An 11,947-nucleotide genomic window follows, 5' to 3' on the forward strand; every position below is an offset into this window, starting at 1 on the left:
CTGTTGACTTTGTATTATTTTTTCTCTGTATCCCCTATCATTTTCTAACATACTGTGAAGATATCTTTTCCCAAAGAGGACCTCAACAGCACCGCCCCACATGCTCTTTTACAATTGACCTCTCCATCCCCTGTCTACAGCTGAGGGCTAATTCCCGTCTTCTTGAATCAACAACCTGTAAGCATCAGGAAAGCAAGTGTTTTGCCTATTTTGATTAAATAGCCATCAGTCCTAGAACAAAGCCTGGCACAGAGGCACTCACTATTTGTGAAGGGATGAATGCTGTGACAAGATTCCTTAAAGCTGGGTCTGAGGCTTGGAAGAGGGGAGTTTGCTGGTGTTTGGTTTTGGAGGTTGTCTTAGTCTGCTCAGCCTGCCATAACTAAATACCCCAGGCTGGGTGGCTTAAGTGACAGAAATTTATTTTCTCACAGTTCTGGAGACTAGAAGTCCAAGATCCAAGTGCTAGGAAATTTGGATTCTGGTGAGGGCTCTCTTTTTGGCTTGTAACTATCTGTCTTTTCGCTATGTCCTCACATGGCTTCTCCTCTGTACAAAGTGGGGGTGGAAGGGAGGAGAGCACAAGTTGGTGTCTCCTTCTCCTAACTGCAAGCTTTACCAGACTAGGGCCCCACCCTTATGACCTCATTTAACCTTGAGTGTTTACGCTGCCATGTCTGACTCCTTGTGACCCATGGACGGTAGCCTGCCAGGCTCTTTGTCTGTAGGATTCTCCAGGCAAGAATGCTGGAGTGGGTTGCCATTTTCTACTCCAGAGGATCTTCCCGACCCAGGGATCAAACTCGTATCTCTTGTGTCTCCTGTGTTCGCAGGCAGATTCTTTACTACTGCTGCCACCTGGGAAGCCTACAAATGTAAGATGGGAAACCACAAAAGTCCTAGGAAAAAGCACAGGTTTAATACTCTTTGACAGAAACTGTAGCAATATTTTTTTTTGGATCTGTCTTCTAAGGCAAAGGAATAAAAGCAAAAATAAAGGGGAGCTAATTAACATTAAAAGCTTTTGCATAGGAAAGAAACCACCAACAAAATGAAAAGACAACCTATAGAATGGGAGAAAATATTGCAAATAAAATGACCAGTAAGTTAATATCCAAAATATATAAACTGCTCATACAACTCAACATAAAAAACACAAATAACCCAATTAAAAAATGGGTGGAATACCTGAATAGACATTTTCCCAAAAAAGACATACGGACAGCCATAAAAAGATGCTCAACATCACTAATCATTAGAGGAATACAAATTAAAACCACAATGAGATATCACCCCACACCTATCAGAATGGTTATCATCAAAAGGAACACAAATAAATATTGGCAAGGATGTGGAAGAAAGGGAAATTCTGTAAACTGTTAGTGGGGATGTAAATTGGTGCAGCCTTTGTGGAAAACAGTGTGGATGCTTCTCAAAAAACTAAAAGTAGAACTACTATGTGACCCAATAATTCCACTCATGGATACATATTCAAAAAAAGAAAACTAATTGGAAAAGATGCATGCACCCCAATACTCATAAGCATCATTATTTATAATTGCCAAGGTATAGAAACAACTTAAGTGTCCATCAACAGATGAATGGATAAAGAAGATGTGATACACATATACAATGGAATACTACTCAGCCATTAAAAGGAATGAAAATTAGTCATTTGCAACGACATGGATTGACTTGAAGGGTATTATGTTAAGTGAAATAAGTCACAGAGAAGGAAAAATAATACTGTATGATATTATTTATATGTGGAATGTAAAAGAAACTAGTGAATATAACAAAAAAGAAACAGGGATTTTCCTGACAGTCCAGTGGTTAGGACTTGGCACTTTCACTGCTGTGGCCCAGGTCGAAGTGTGGCCTAAAATACAAGCGAGAAAGAAAGAAAAGAAACGGACTCACAGATATAGAGAATTAACTAGAGGTCACCAGTGGGGAGAGAGACGGGAATAGGGGCCAGACAAGGGTGGGGATTAAGAGGTACAAACTACTACGTATCAAATAAAATACAAGAATGTATTGTACAACATGGGGAATACAGCCAGTATATTACAATAACTATACATGGAATATAACCTTTAAAGTTATGAATCATGTTGAACACCTGGAACTTTTATTGTACATCAACTGTACCTCATTTAAAAAACACAATCACATGGAGGGGGTTAGGGCTTCAACATATGGATTCCGAGGCCACAACTCAGCGCATAAGGGTCTCCTGTGATGTGTGTTTGTTACCCACCAGCTGGTCTTGGTTTCCTGAGCCTCTCCTCTCTCAGTGCCACCCCGAACTCTTGGTCTTGCCACATAAGCACAGCAGACAGGCTGTGTCTGTATCTTACCCACCATCAACTTCCTCTGACCTCTCTTGGGCCAGGGAAGGGGGGTCCGTCTAGATTGCGGGGTCAGGGGTGGCTGCTGTCCAAATTGCAGCCTGGTTCAGCTGCCACGTGGGGGCTCTGGGGAACCCTTCCTTGGCTTGTGAGCCCCGTGTCTGCTCAGGCTGCTGTAACGGAATATCATAGAGGATGAGAAGTCCAAGATCAAGGTGTCAGCAGATTTGGTGTCAAATGAGGGCCCTCTTCCTGATTCACAGATGGCTGTCTTCTCACTGTGATCTTTCATGTGGAAGGGGAAAGGGAGCTCTCCGGAGCCTCTCTTTTATAAGGACACTTATACCATTTATGAGGGCTCCACCCTGGTGACCTGACCTCCCAAATGCCCTACTTCCAAATACACTGGGGATTTGGTTTCAACACAAGAATTTCTGGGGATACAAACATTCAGTCTATGGCACTTGAAGTCCTGGATCAGTCATCAGGGTAGAACTGAGACTTGGGGCTGGGGTTGCCGAGCTCCCAAGTTCAGGGGGTGGGGGTAGCAGGGAGCAGGGCCTGAGGGGTCCAGTCTGAGGGATCTGGGTGCTTGGGTCACCAGAGAGGAAGGAGGTGGACTCATCCCAGAGTCCTCTGGAAGTGAGCTGTGGAGGGTGTAGGGACTGCCACTAAGAAGTGGGTATTTTTGGTCATCTGGGTCTCATTGCTGAGGTCCCTGAAGCCCATGGTGGTGTCTGGCCCCCACAGCGTGCTGAGCACTTGATCCCCAGGCACCCCTTGACCTGGCATGGAAGCTCTGGTTGTCTAGGGGAGGGAGGGATAACTGAAGAACATGACAAGCCATTCCTTGAGGCTGGGCTCAGACATAGCAGTGAGGTCCTAGCGCAGGAAGTGGGACCCTGGAAACCCTGGGAATTTAATGCCAGAGTTGGTCCCCACAGGGACAGCCCAGCACCTGCCCTTCACTGTCTATGGCCCAGCACCCAGAAACCCTCTCCAAACAAAACCCGCAGGTGTCCCCTAGACCAGCCTTTCTCAGGTCATGCTCCTCCCTGGCTCCTTCCTCTCTCTTCCTTGTAACCTTCAACTCCTTGATGTCCTTATTTCTGCCCTATGCTCACTCCCCCTGGAGCATCGGCTCCTTCCTGGACCTAGCTCACTGGGAGCTCTTTCCACTCCGGAATCCCATCCCCTGTCCTGAAACGCACTGGACTGATTCCCAGGTGCAGAGGTCCTCCAGCTCAAGGCAGCAGCAGGAACAACCAAGCGATAAGGACTCGGGAGGTCTAGGTCCCATCTCAGGAGACTGAGGGCATCGTTTTTATTGTGGGGTCCACCTGGGACCTGGGAACCAGTGGTTATGGCCTGGAGGCACTGTGCTTTGAGGCAGAGTCCACGGTGACTCAGTGGGAAGGAAACGTGTGTCAGTGTGGAATTTGTGAAACACCTCATACTCGCCAGACTGACAGAGGATGAAGGCCCCCTCTTGTGTTTAAAGCCGTATTCCGGTTCTGGGAGCCGCCAGAGACCCTGGAGGGTCCTGGCTGAATAGGAGAGAGCCACGTCTCCTGTCCTGAGCCCTGTGGCCACACGGGGGCGCCAACACACTGCTCTGCGTGGCCTGGAAGGGTCTGGGCTCTAGATTAGTCAGAGATGGCTGACCTCAGGACTGAGTACCAATGTGGGGAAACAGCTTCTGAGCTGCTCTGGACTCCACTGGTGTCAGGGTCAGGGGTGGTCCAGGGACGGAAGGAGAATAGAGTTCTTATACTAACTCTGAGGTTACCACCCTTACCCTGTGACTCTCCTGCCTCTTGGTGACAACACCTGGGAAAATGGAAAAAAGAGCATTTTCTTCTACACTATTTCTTTTCAGTACTCCTTGATGTAGCAACAGTAACAATATCTGTATAAGTTTTTTCTCAGGAAGAATATGTGAAAAATTGATAAAATGCTCACCTCTGGCAGAGGACCTAGGTGCCAGGGATCTGGGGAGGGAGGAAAATTTTCCACTTGCAAGTCCTTTGGAATATCTTGAATGATTTTTGAAAAATATGTTGCATTAAAAATCCCTCTTGGGGGAGGGTACATGTGTATATCTATGACTGACTCATGTTAATGTTTGGCAGAAACCAACACAATTATATAAAGCAATTATTCCTCAGTTAATAAATACATTTTTTAAAACAAAACAAACAAAAATCCCTCTTGGGAATTCCTTGGCAGTCCAGTGGTTAGGACTCTGCACTTTCACTGCAGAGTAGCTCAGTTTCAATCCCTGATCTGGGAACTAAAATCCCACAAACCACAAAACATTCACACACACACACACACACATACAAAATCCCTCTCAGTAACAATAAGGAAAAATGTAAAGAAAAGAAAATCTATAAAAGAAAAAAATCTTTCTCATTTATGAGACTCTTTCCTATTTACTTGCAGTGCACACGCTGTGGTCCTATGATATGATTCAGGCCTCACATGTGTGGTCCCTCCAGCACTCGAAGGGTGTTCACACCTCAGAGCCATCCAGGCTGTTCTCTGGCCTGAGAACTTGATCTCCAGACAGCACTTCCCTCCCTAACATTCTCTTCAACTGTCCTTACTGAGAGCCCCTCCCTGCGTGGCTCACCGCATCTGGGTCTCCAGCCTCTCTCTACCCACTGCCCTGCGTTGATTTTATTTAAACCCTAGTTGTTGTTTGTTGCTAAGTTGTGTCCGACTCAGTGACCTTATGGACTGTGGTCCGACAGGCTCCTCTGTCATGGGATTTTCCGGGCAAAAATACTGGAGTGTGTTGCCATTTCCTTTGCCAGGGGATCTTCCTGACCCAGGGATTGAACTTGCACCTTCTGCATTGGCAGGTGGATTCTTTACCACTGAGTCACCTGGGAAGCCTCACACCATGGTCACTAATGCACATTTTCAAGAGCCGTTATTTCATTATTTATTTTCTCTCCTTCCTCTAGAACATAAGCTTTATGAGCACAAGTGGAGAGACCTTGGTTGTTCACAGCTGTATTCCTATCTCCTTGAATAGTGCCTGGTTGTTGCTTTAAAAATACTTATTGAGTGAATGAATGGGTGAGTGAATGAATGAGTTAGTGAGTGAATGAATGAGTGAGTGAATGAATGCGTGAATGAATGCACAAGCAGCCTGGTGCATTCACAGACACACACTGCCAATCACCAACACACACAATACTGTCACCCACACTGACACATACACAGAACACACATACACACATTGTCACACTCACACATTCTCACATGCACATACTCTTGAAGCCGAATTTTCATTCAACATTAGGTTGTGGACATTTCCCATGCATTATTATTTCTAAAAGTTTTCTCCAACTTTTGGTGAAACATTTCAAAGATATCTCAAGTTTGAAAGAATAGTACAATAGCCATCCTAGATATAGTGATGTTAATATTTTGTCATATTTTCTTTGTGTATGTAATAAATTGTATTTCCATGATTGTTGCTGAAATCCTTGAAAATCACTTGCCAACATCATGCCAACATCCCTAGCTATTTCAGTGTCATCTCTTGAAAAGGAAACTGTCTTCAGACAATATTATTATCATACTGAAAAATAACTGTAATTCCCTAACATTATAAAATGTCAAAGTAATATAAAATTCTCTTAATTATCCTCCACGTATCTTTCATTTGGAGAGAGGAACACTTGGTTGTGCTATCTCTGAATTTTCCTTCTCTTCCCTCTCTCCAGTCCCTAATGACAACTCCAAAGAAAACTGAAAAGTAAAAACATTTTTTTTCTACTTCTTTTGCAGCTTTTCAACACTCAGTTTTCTGACACAAATCATCTCTTGTTTGGGAACAACATCTCAGTGTCTACATAAAATCCCACAGTGTGATGAGCATCTTGGGACAGTTGGGACTTGGGACAGTTGCCCTGGGCCTTCTGTTCTCCATATGAGGGCAGAAGAGGGGCCCCTGTGCCAGGGTCACCCCTGGTTCCTCAAGAACTCACACCTCCAACAGCAGGTGTCAAGGCGGACCTGAGCCCTCAGGGTGAGAGTGAATTCACGTAATCCTCGAAGACCCCTCCTCCCCTTCAGGCGTTCAATCCTATAGTCAGGGGATCCAGAGGGGTCCACACACAGGAACCAAGACCCAGCCACCTCAACCCTTGTCATCTCCACCATCTTCTTCACCCCAGAGCCCAAGTGACAGCCCCAAACCCCTGATCCTCTCCACCTTCATCTCCCTGTCAGCTGCCTTGACCCACCAGGACTAATCTCATTATGCCCTTCCCGTTTGTCTTAGTCACGACAAGCCCCCAAATAGTCTGGCCTCTCATCTGTGTTAGAGGCTCTGCACACCTCTATTGTGTCTCCTCTTCCACTCCTCCTCAGCTCCTGAGTGTTTCCACAGCGCCCCCTGGAGTTCTCAGACGCTGACCAGCAAAATCTCTAAAGTCCTCCTTCAGGATGTTCCCTTCACCTCACAGCTCTGACAGAAACCTGGGTCTCCCAGAGGACACGGTCCCTCTGAAGTCCTCTGATACTGTTTCCTCGTCCATGGATCTTGTACCCCTGTACCTGGGGGTGGGTGGGGTCCTTCTCCTTATGACTCCCTACAGACCTTTCTCCCGTCCCCTTCCCTAACATCCTCTGGTCTGACATCAGGTTAGAGCCCCCACTCTGCTCGTTGTGGGCCTTCCCCATGGACACCCAGCCCGTTCCCCTCATTCCTCCTCTCTCACAGCTCCTGACTCGCCATCACTGACTCTGACAATGTAGCTTCTTGGTCTCGGGTGATTTCAACATGAGATGTGTAGGCTGAATAGTGGCCCTCAGTGTGGTCCATGGCCAAATCCTTGAACCTGTGACATGTTCTGTCTACACAACTCTGGGTTTTGCAGGGTAGGAGGTCTCAGTTCCACAAAGGGGGCACTCTTACAAGGGGACATGACAAGGGTCCCATTGAACCATACCCTATGACTGCCACCCAGCAAGCTTGGATTCCATGTGCCTGAAGACCAGCAGGTGAGAGGAGGGGTCCTCTCTTCTCTAGGCAGGAGCGATTGAGTCTGGTCCTCAGGAGAGACGGAGTTGCTGCTACATAACCGGTGCAGGAGGACCACACGGGGAACTCAGGCGAGAGACTTGGGTGCCTGCTGCTTCTCCCTGTCCCAGTGAAACTATGAATGTTAGGTGCGGTGACCCAGCATGAGAAGGGTTTGATTTCCAAGGGTCCAGATGCCTCAGGTAGGAAGGTTTAGGACACATCCCCAGGTGAGGCACAAGGGCTCCTGCTCCTGTCTCTCAGATCCAAGGCAGCATTTATGCAGAGACCCTGCTTCCCCTGGGCTGTTTCCAGACAATGACAGGTCGCAACAGTGACCCTAAGGGAAGTTCATTTCCGGGAGACACAGCGCTCCTCCTAAGGCCTTCTGTGACTCAAGAACTCTTCTGTGGCCTTGCTCAACTTCACTTCCATTGCCTAGGGGTCTAGGATAGTCCAGTGAACCTTCTCTCCTGTCTGCCTCTAGGGGTCAGATTGCATCTCAGTCCTGCGGGCTCTCCCAGTGTTTTCTGCCCGCCTCACATTCTCTAACAAGTGTTTCCCCTAATAAAACACTGGCGAGTTCAGTCTCATCTTGGCAACTGCTTCTTGGAGGATAGGGACTAACAAGATCATTTTCATTTGTGCACCAATAACCTATTACTTATTTCATCTTATAAAACCTTTCTCTTTATCCAGCTTCTCTGACCAACATCTGCTTCATTTCGCTTGTTTTTTTAGTATGTTTGAGTTGTGTTTGTTGCTTTAAGACACTAAGTTTTAGGGTAATTTTCTGTTCAATAAAGCTAAGTAATAAAGCTCTAAGTCTTTATTATTCTATGGATATTGTCTAAATCTGTTCTATTTCCTTGCATTTTAAAAATGCTATCTATACTTAATATTTCCAATTGCTCTCCTCTTGTTCTCTCTTTTACTAATTTGGACTTTTCTTTTTCTTCTCCTCCTCCTCAGCTTTCTTCCTCCTTCCTTTCTTTCTTTCTAATATGAGGACTCCAAATATATAAATTAATACTATATGGTTGTGCTAAAAGGAAGCATTCTCAGGACCCATATGCTGAAAGTGTGATGCCATTTATATACACATTCCTTTTCTTTTTTCTTTTTTTAAAAAACTTAAAAAAGATAATTTTATGTGTTGATTGGTTGTGCTGGGTTTTTGTTGCTGCACAGGCTTTTCTCTAGTTGCAGTGATCGGGGGCGATTCTCTAGTTGTGGTGCATGGGCTTCTCATCTCAATGGCTTCTCTTGTTGTGGGGCACAGGCTCTAGGGCGCTCAGGCTTCAGCAGTTGTGGCACGTGGGCTCAGCAGTTGCGGTTCCTGGGCTCTAGAGAACAGGCTCAATAGTTGTGGTGCGCTGGCTTAGTTGCTTCACAGGTGCGATCTTCCCAGACCAGGGATTGAACCCATGTCTCCTGCATTGGCAAGTGGATTCTTCACCGCCGAACCACCAGGGGAGCCCCGACACATTCTTTTTCAATTAACACCACATTGCAATTCAACAATACATCAATAAAATTAAAATTTAAAAGTACAATGCCAGATATACGGAATAAAACTAAAAGAAATGAAGTTATTGTTAGAGTCAGAAAAATATGCCAGGGTGATCTGCACTGCAAGTGACTTTCAACACAGGAAGTGGGTTTTACCTCTTGCTTTCTGCCTTTCTGCTGAAAACAGCTTCCTCTGAACAAACACATGAACAGCATGAACACTTACACAGCCCTAGTGAAAATTTAAATTGATAGTAGAACTTTGAAAATCAAATTAGCCTATCTAGAATGGTTACAGTACATATATCATACAACCCAACAGTCTTACTCCTGATCATTCACTCTGGGGGGCTGCTTGCCTATGTGTCCCAGGAGACATGTACATTAATGTTTACGGCAAAAACTGAAACACCATATGTTCATCCAAAGGAAAATAACTGTGATACAATCACAAACTAAAGCTTTTCCAGCAGTAAAATGAGTGAATCTTTCTATCAGTTATCAGATAACTCACCTACCCATAACATTGAGTCACAGAAGAATACACGCCTGTATGTTTTCACTGAACAGGAAGGTCAAAAACAGGCCGAACTAAATAACATTTGGTTTGGGGGTATATGCACTTACTATAAAATCATTAGAGAAACTCAGTAAACACAAATTTCAGGATAGAGGTTATACACGGGAGATGGGATTGAGAAGTGGCATTTGGGATCTTAGTGTCCCAACTAGGGATCGAACCCATGGTTGCTGCAGTGGAAGTGTGGAGTTTTAACCACTGAACCATCAGACAAGTCTCCTTAGCTTCACATCTTATCTCAGAGGTGGGTCCCGAGGAGTATCAGAACTCCTTAAACTGATATTTTTGAAACTGGAGTTTGTGAACCATTTCGGATTAATTTTTTTTCAATGAAAGGGAAAATTACATACTGAAGTTTATTTCAAGGATCCTTAGTAAGACCTACTCACAGTGGAACTAACCCGCAGCCAAATACTGTGAACCATATTAGAGAGAGAGGATCCAGGATGCCATAGAAATATCTTTGTCTAGGTCGTTTGCTCTTTTGTTCTCTGGCATCTCTGTCAGTTTCCTGCTGCACAATGTTTAATCTGATGCTTAAGGTCTTGTGATGGCTTAGACACGTCACTTACATTAACTTCACATTCACCTGGCTTAAATACATTTACGGAACAAAAAAGTGCATTTTGCTCAGTGTAAATTAAGCTGGAAAAATATAAAGGAATATCATCTTTGATAATATTACCTGATGAGATTTCATTTTAACTAGAAAAATAAGAATCTTATGGGACGGAGATGGGAGGAAAGTTTAGGAGAGTGGGACATGGGTGTATCTATGGCTAATTCTTGTTGATGTATGACAAAAAAAAAAAACACAAAATACTGTAAAGTAATTATCCTTCAATTGAAAGGAAAGAAAAAAAAAGAAAAAGAAGAATCTCTTACTTTAGTCTCCCTCCGCCCTCCGAGCTTAGTATCATGACAACAGTTTTGATGTGATTCATTAGACAGGAATGGCTAATTTTGATCTAGGAACAAAGTTTTACCTAGATCAGAATCATTCCTTGGACTGCAAGGAATCCAACCAGTCCATCCTAAAGGAGATAAGTCCTGGGTGTTCATTGGAAGGACTGATGTTGAAGCTGAAACTCCAATACTTTGGCCACCTGATGCAAAGAGCTGACTCATTTGAAAAGACCCTGATTCTGGGAAAGATTGAGGGCAGGAGGAGAAGGGGACAACAGAGGATGAGATGGTTGGATGGCATCACCGACTCAGTGGACATGGGTTTGGGTTGACTCTGGGAGTTGGTGATGGACAGGGAGGCCTGGCATGCTGTGGTTCATGGGGTCGCAAAGAGTCGGACACAACTGAATGACTGAACTGAACTGAACCGAATTGTCCATAGCTACCTAATCATTTACATATAGCTGCTATATGTTTCCAGTGTATAGAATTTGCAGGGAAATCTTAGAGACCTTGGGGTATCTCACTTCTCTGTCTCAAACTTTTATTAGTAGTAATAGTGTTAGTCACTCACTTGTGTCCGACTCTTTGCAATCCCACGGACCGTAATCCACCAGGCTCCTCTGTCCACGGGATTCTCCAGGCAAGAATACTGGAGTGCATTGCCATTCCCTTCTCCAGAGGAACTTCCCAACCCAGGGTTAGAACCCTGCTCTCCTGCATTGCAGGCCGTTTCTTTATCGTTTGAGCTACAGGGAAGACCTGCAAACTTTTATTGTTATGTTCCAAAAAGAAGTTTGAAGCACTCAAGAATAACTGACTAAAGGAAGCATTTGATTTACAAAATCCTGAAAGAATATTTAATTTTGATTTTAACATGTGGGTAAATTCTTTGATGTTCCTCCCTTCCAGAAGTGGAGCTTCATTTTCTGCTCTTGAGTTTGGGTTGGACTTAGTGATTCACTTAAAAATTTTCTATTTGTTTGGCTGCATCAGGTCTCAGTTGCAGCATGTGGGCTCTAGTTTCCTGACCAAGGTTCCAATCTGGGCGCCCTGCATTAGGAGCATGGAGTCTTTGCCACTGGACCACCAGGGAAGTCCCAATGATTCCCTTGTAACTGAGAGAACAAGCTGACGTAATGATGTGTGACTCTGGGCCTATGACATCAAACACATTGCAGCTTCCATCTTGGCTGCCCTCTCTCAGATCACTTGCTCTGGTGGAAGATAGCTACCTAGTCATTAGCTGCTTTAAGGAAAGTTGGTATGGCTCAGAACTGAGGCCTCCCAGGACCATCCAGGAGGGAAATGAGGCCTCTTCCAACAGCCGTATGGGTGACCATGTTTAATGTGAATTTCTTGCCCCAGTTAAGTCTTTGGATAATTCAGCCCTGGCTGACAGCTTCATCGCAACCTATGAGAGGCCCTAACCAGAATTCAAGTAAACCTCTCCTGCAATTCTGATTCTGGAAAACTGTGGAACATAATGATTATTTGTTTTTTAAAATTCTCACTTTTACAGCAGTACACAGTTATTACAGCATCCAAAGAAAATAA

Source organism: Cervus elaphus, chromosome 7 (assembly GCF_910594005.1).
Source record: "Cervus elaphus chromosome 7, mCerEla1.1, whole genome shotgun sequence".
Taxonomy (NCBI): domain Eukaryota; kingdom Metazoa; phylum Chordata; class Mammalia; order Artiodactyla; family Cervidae; genus Cervus; species Cervus elaphus.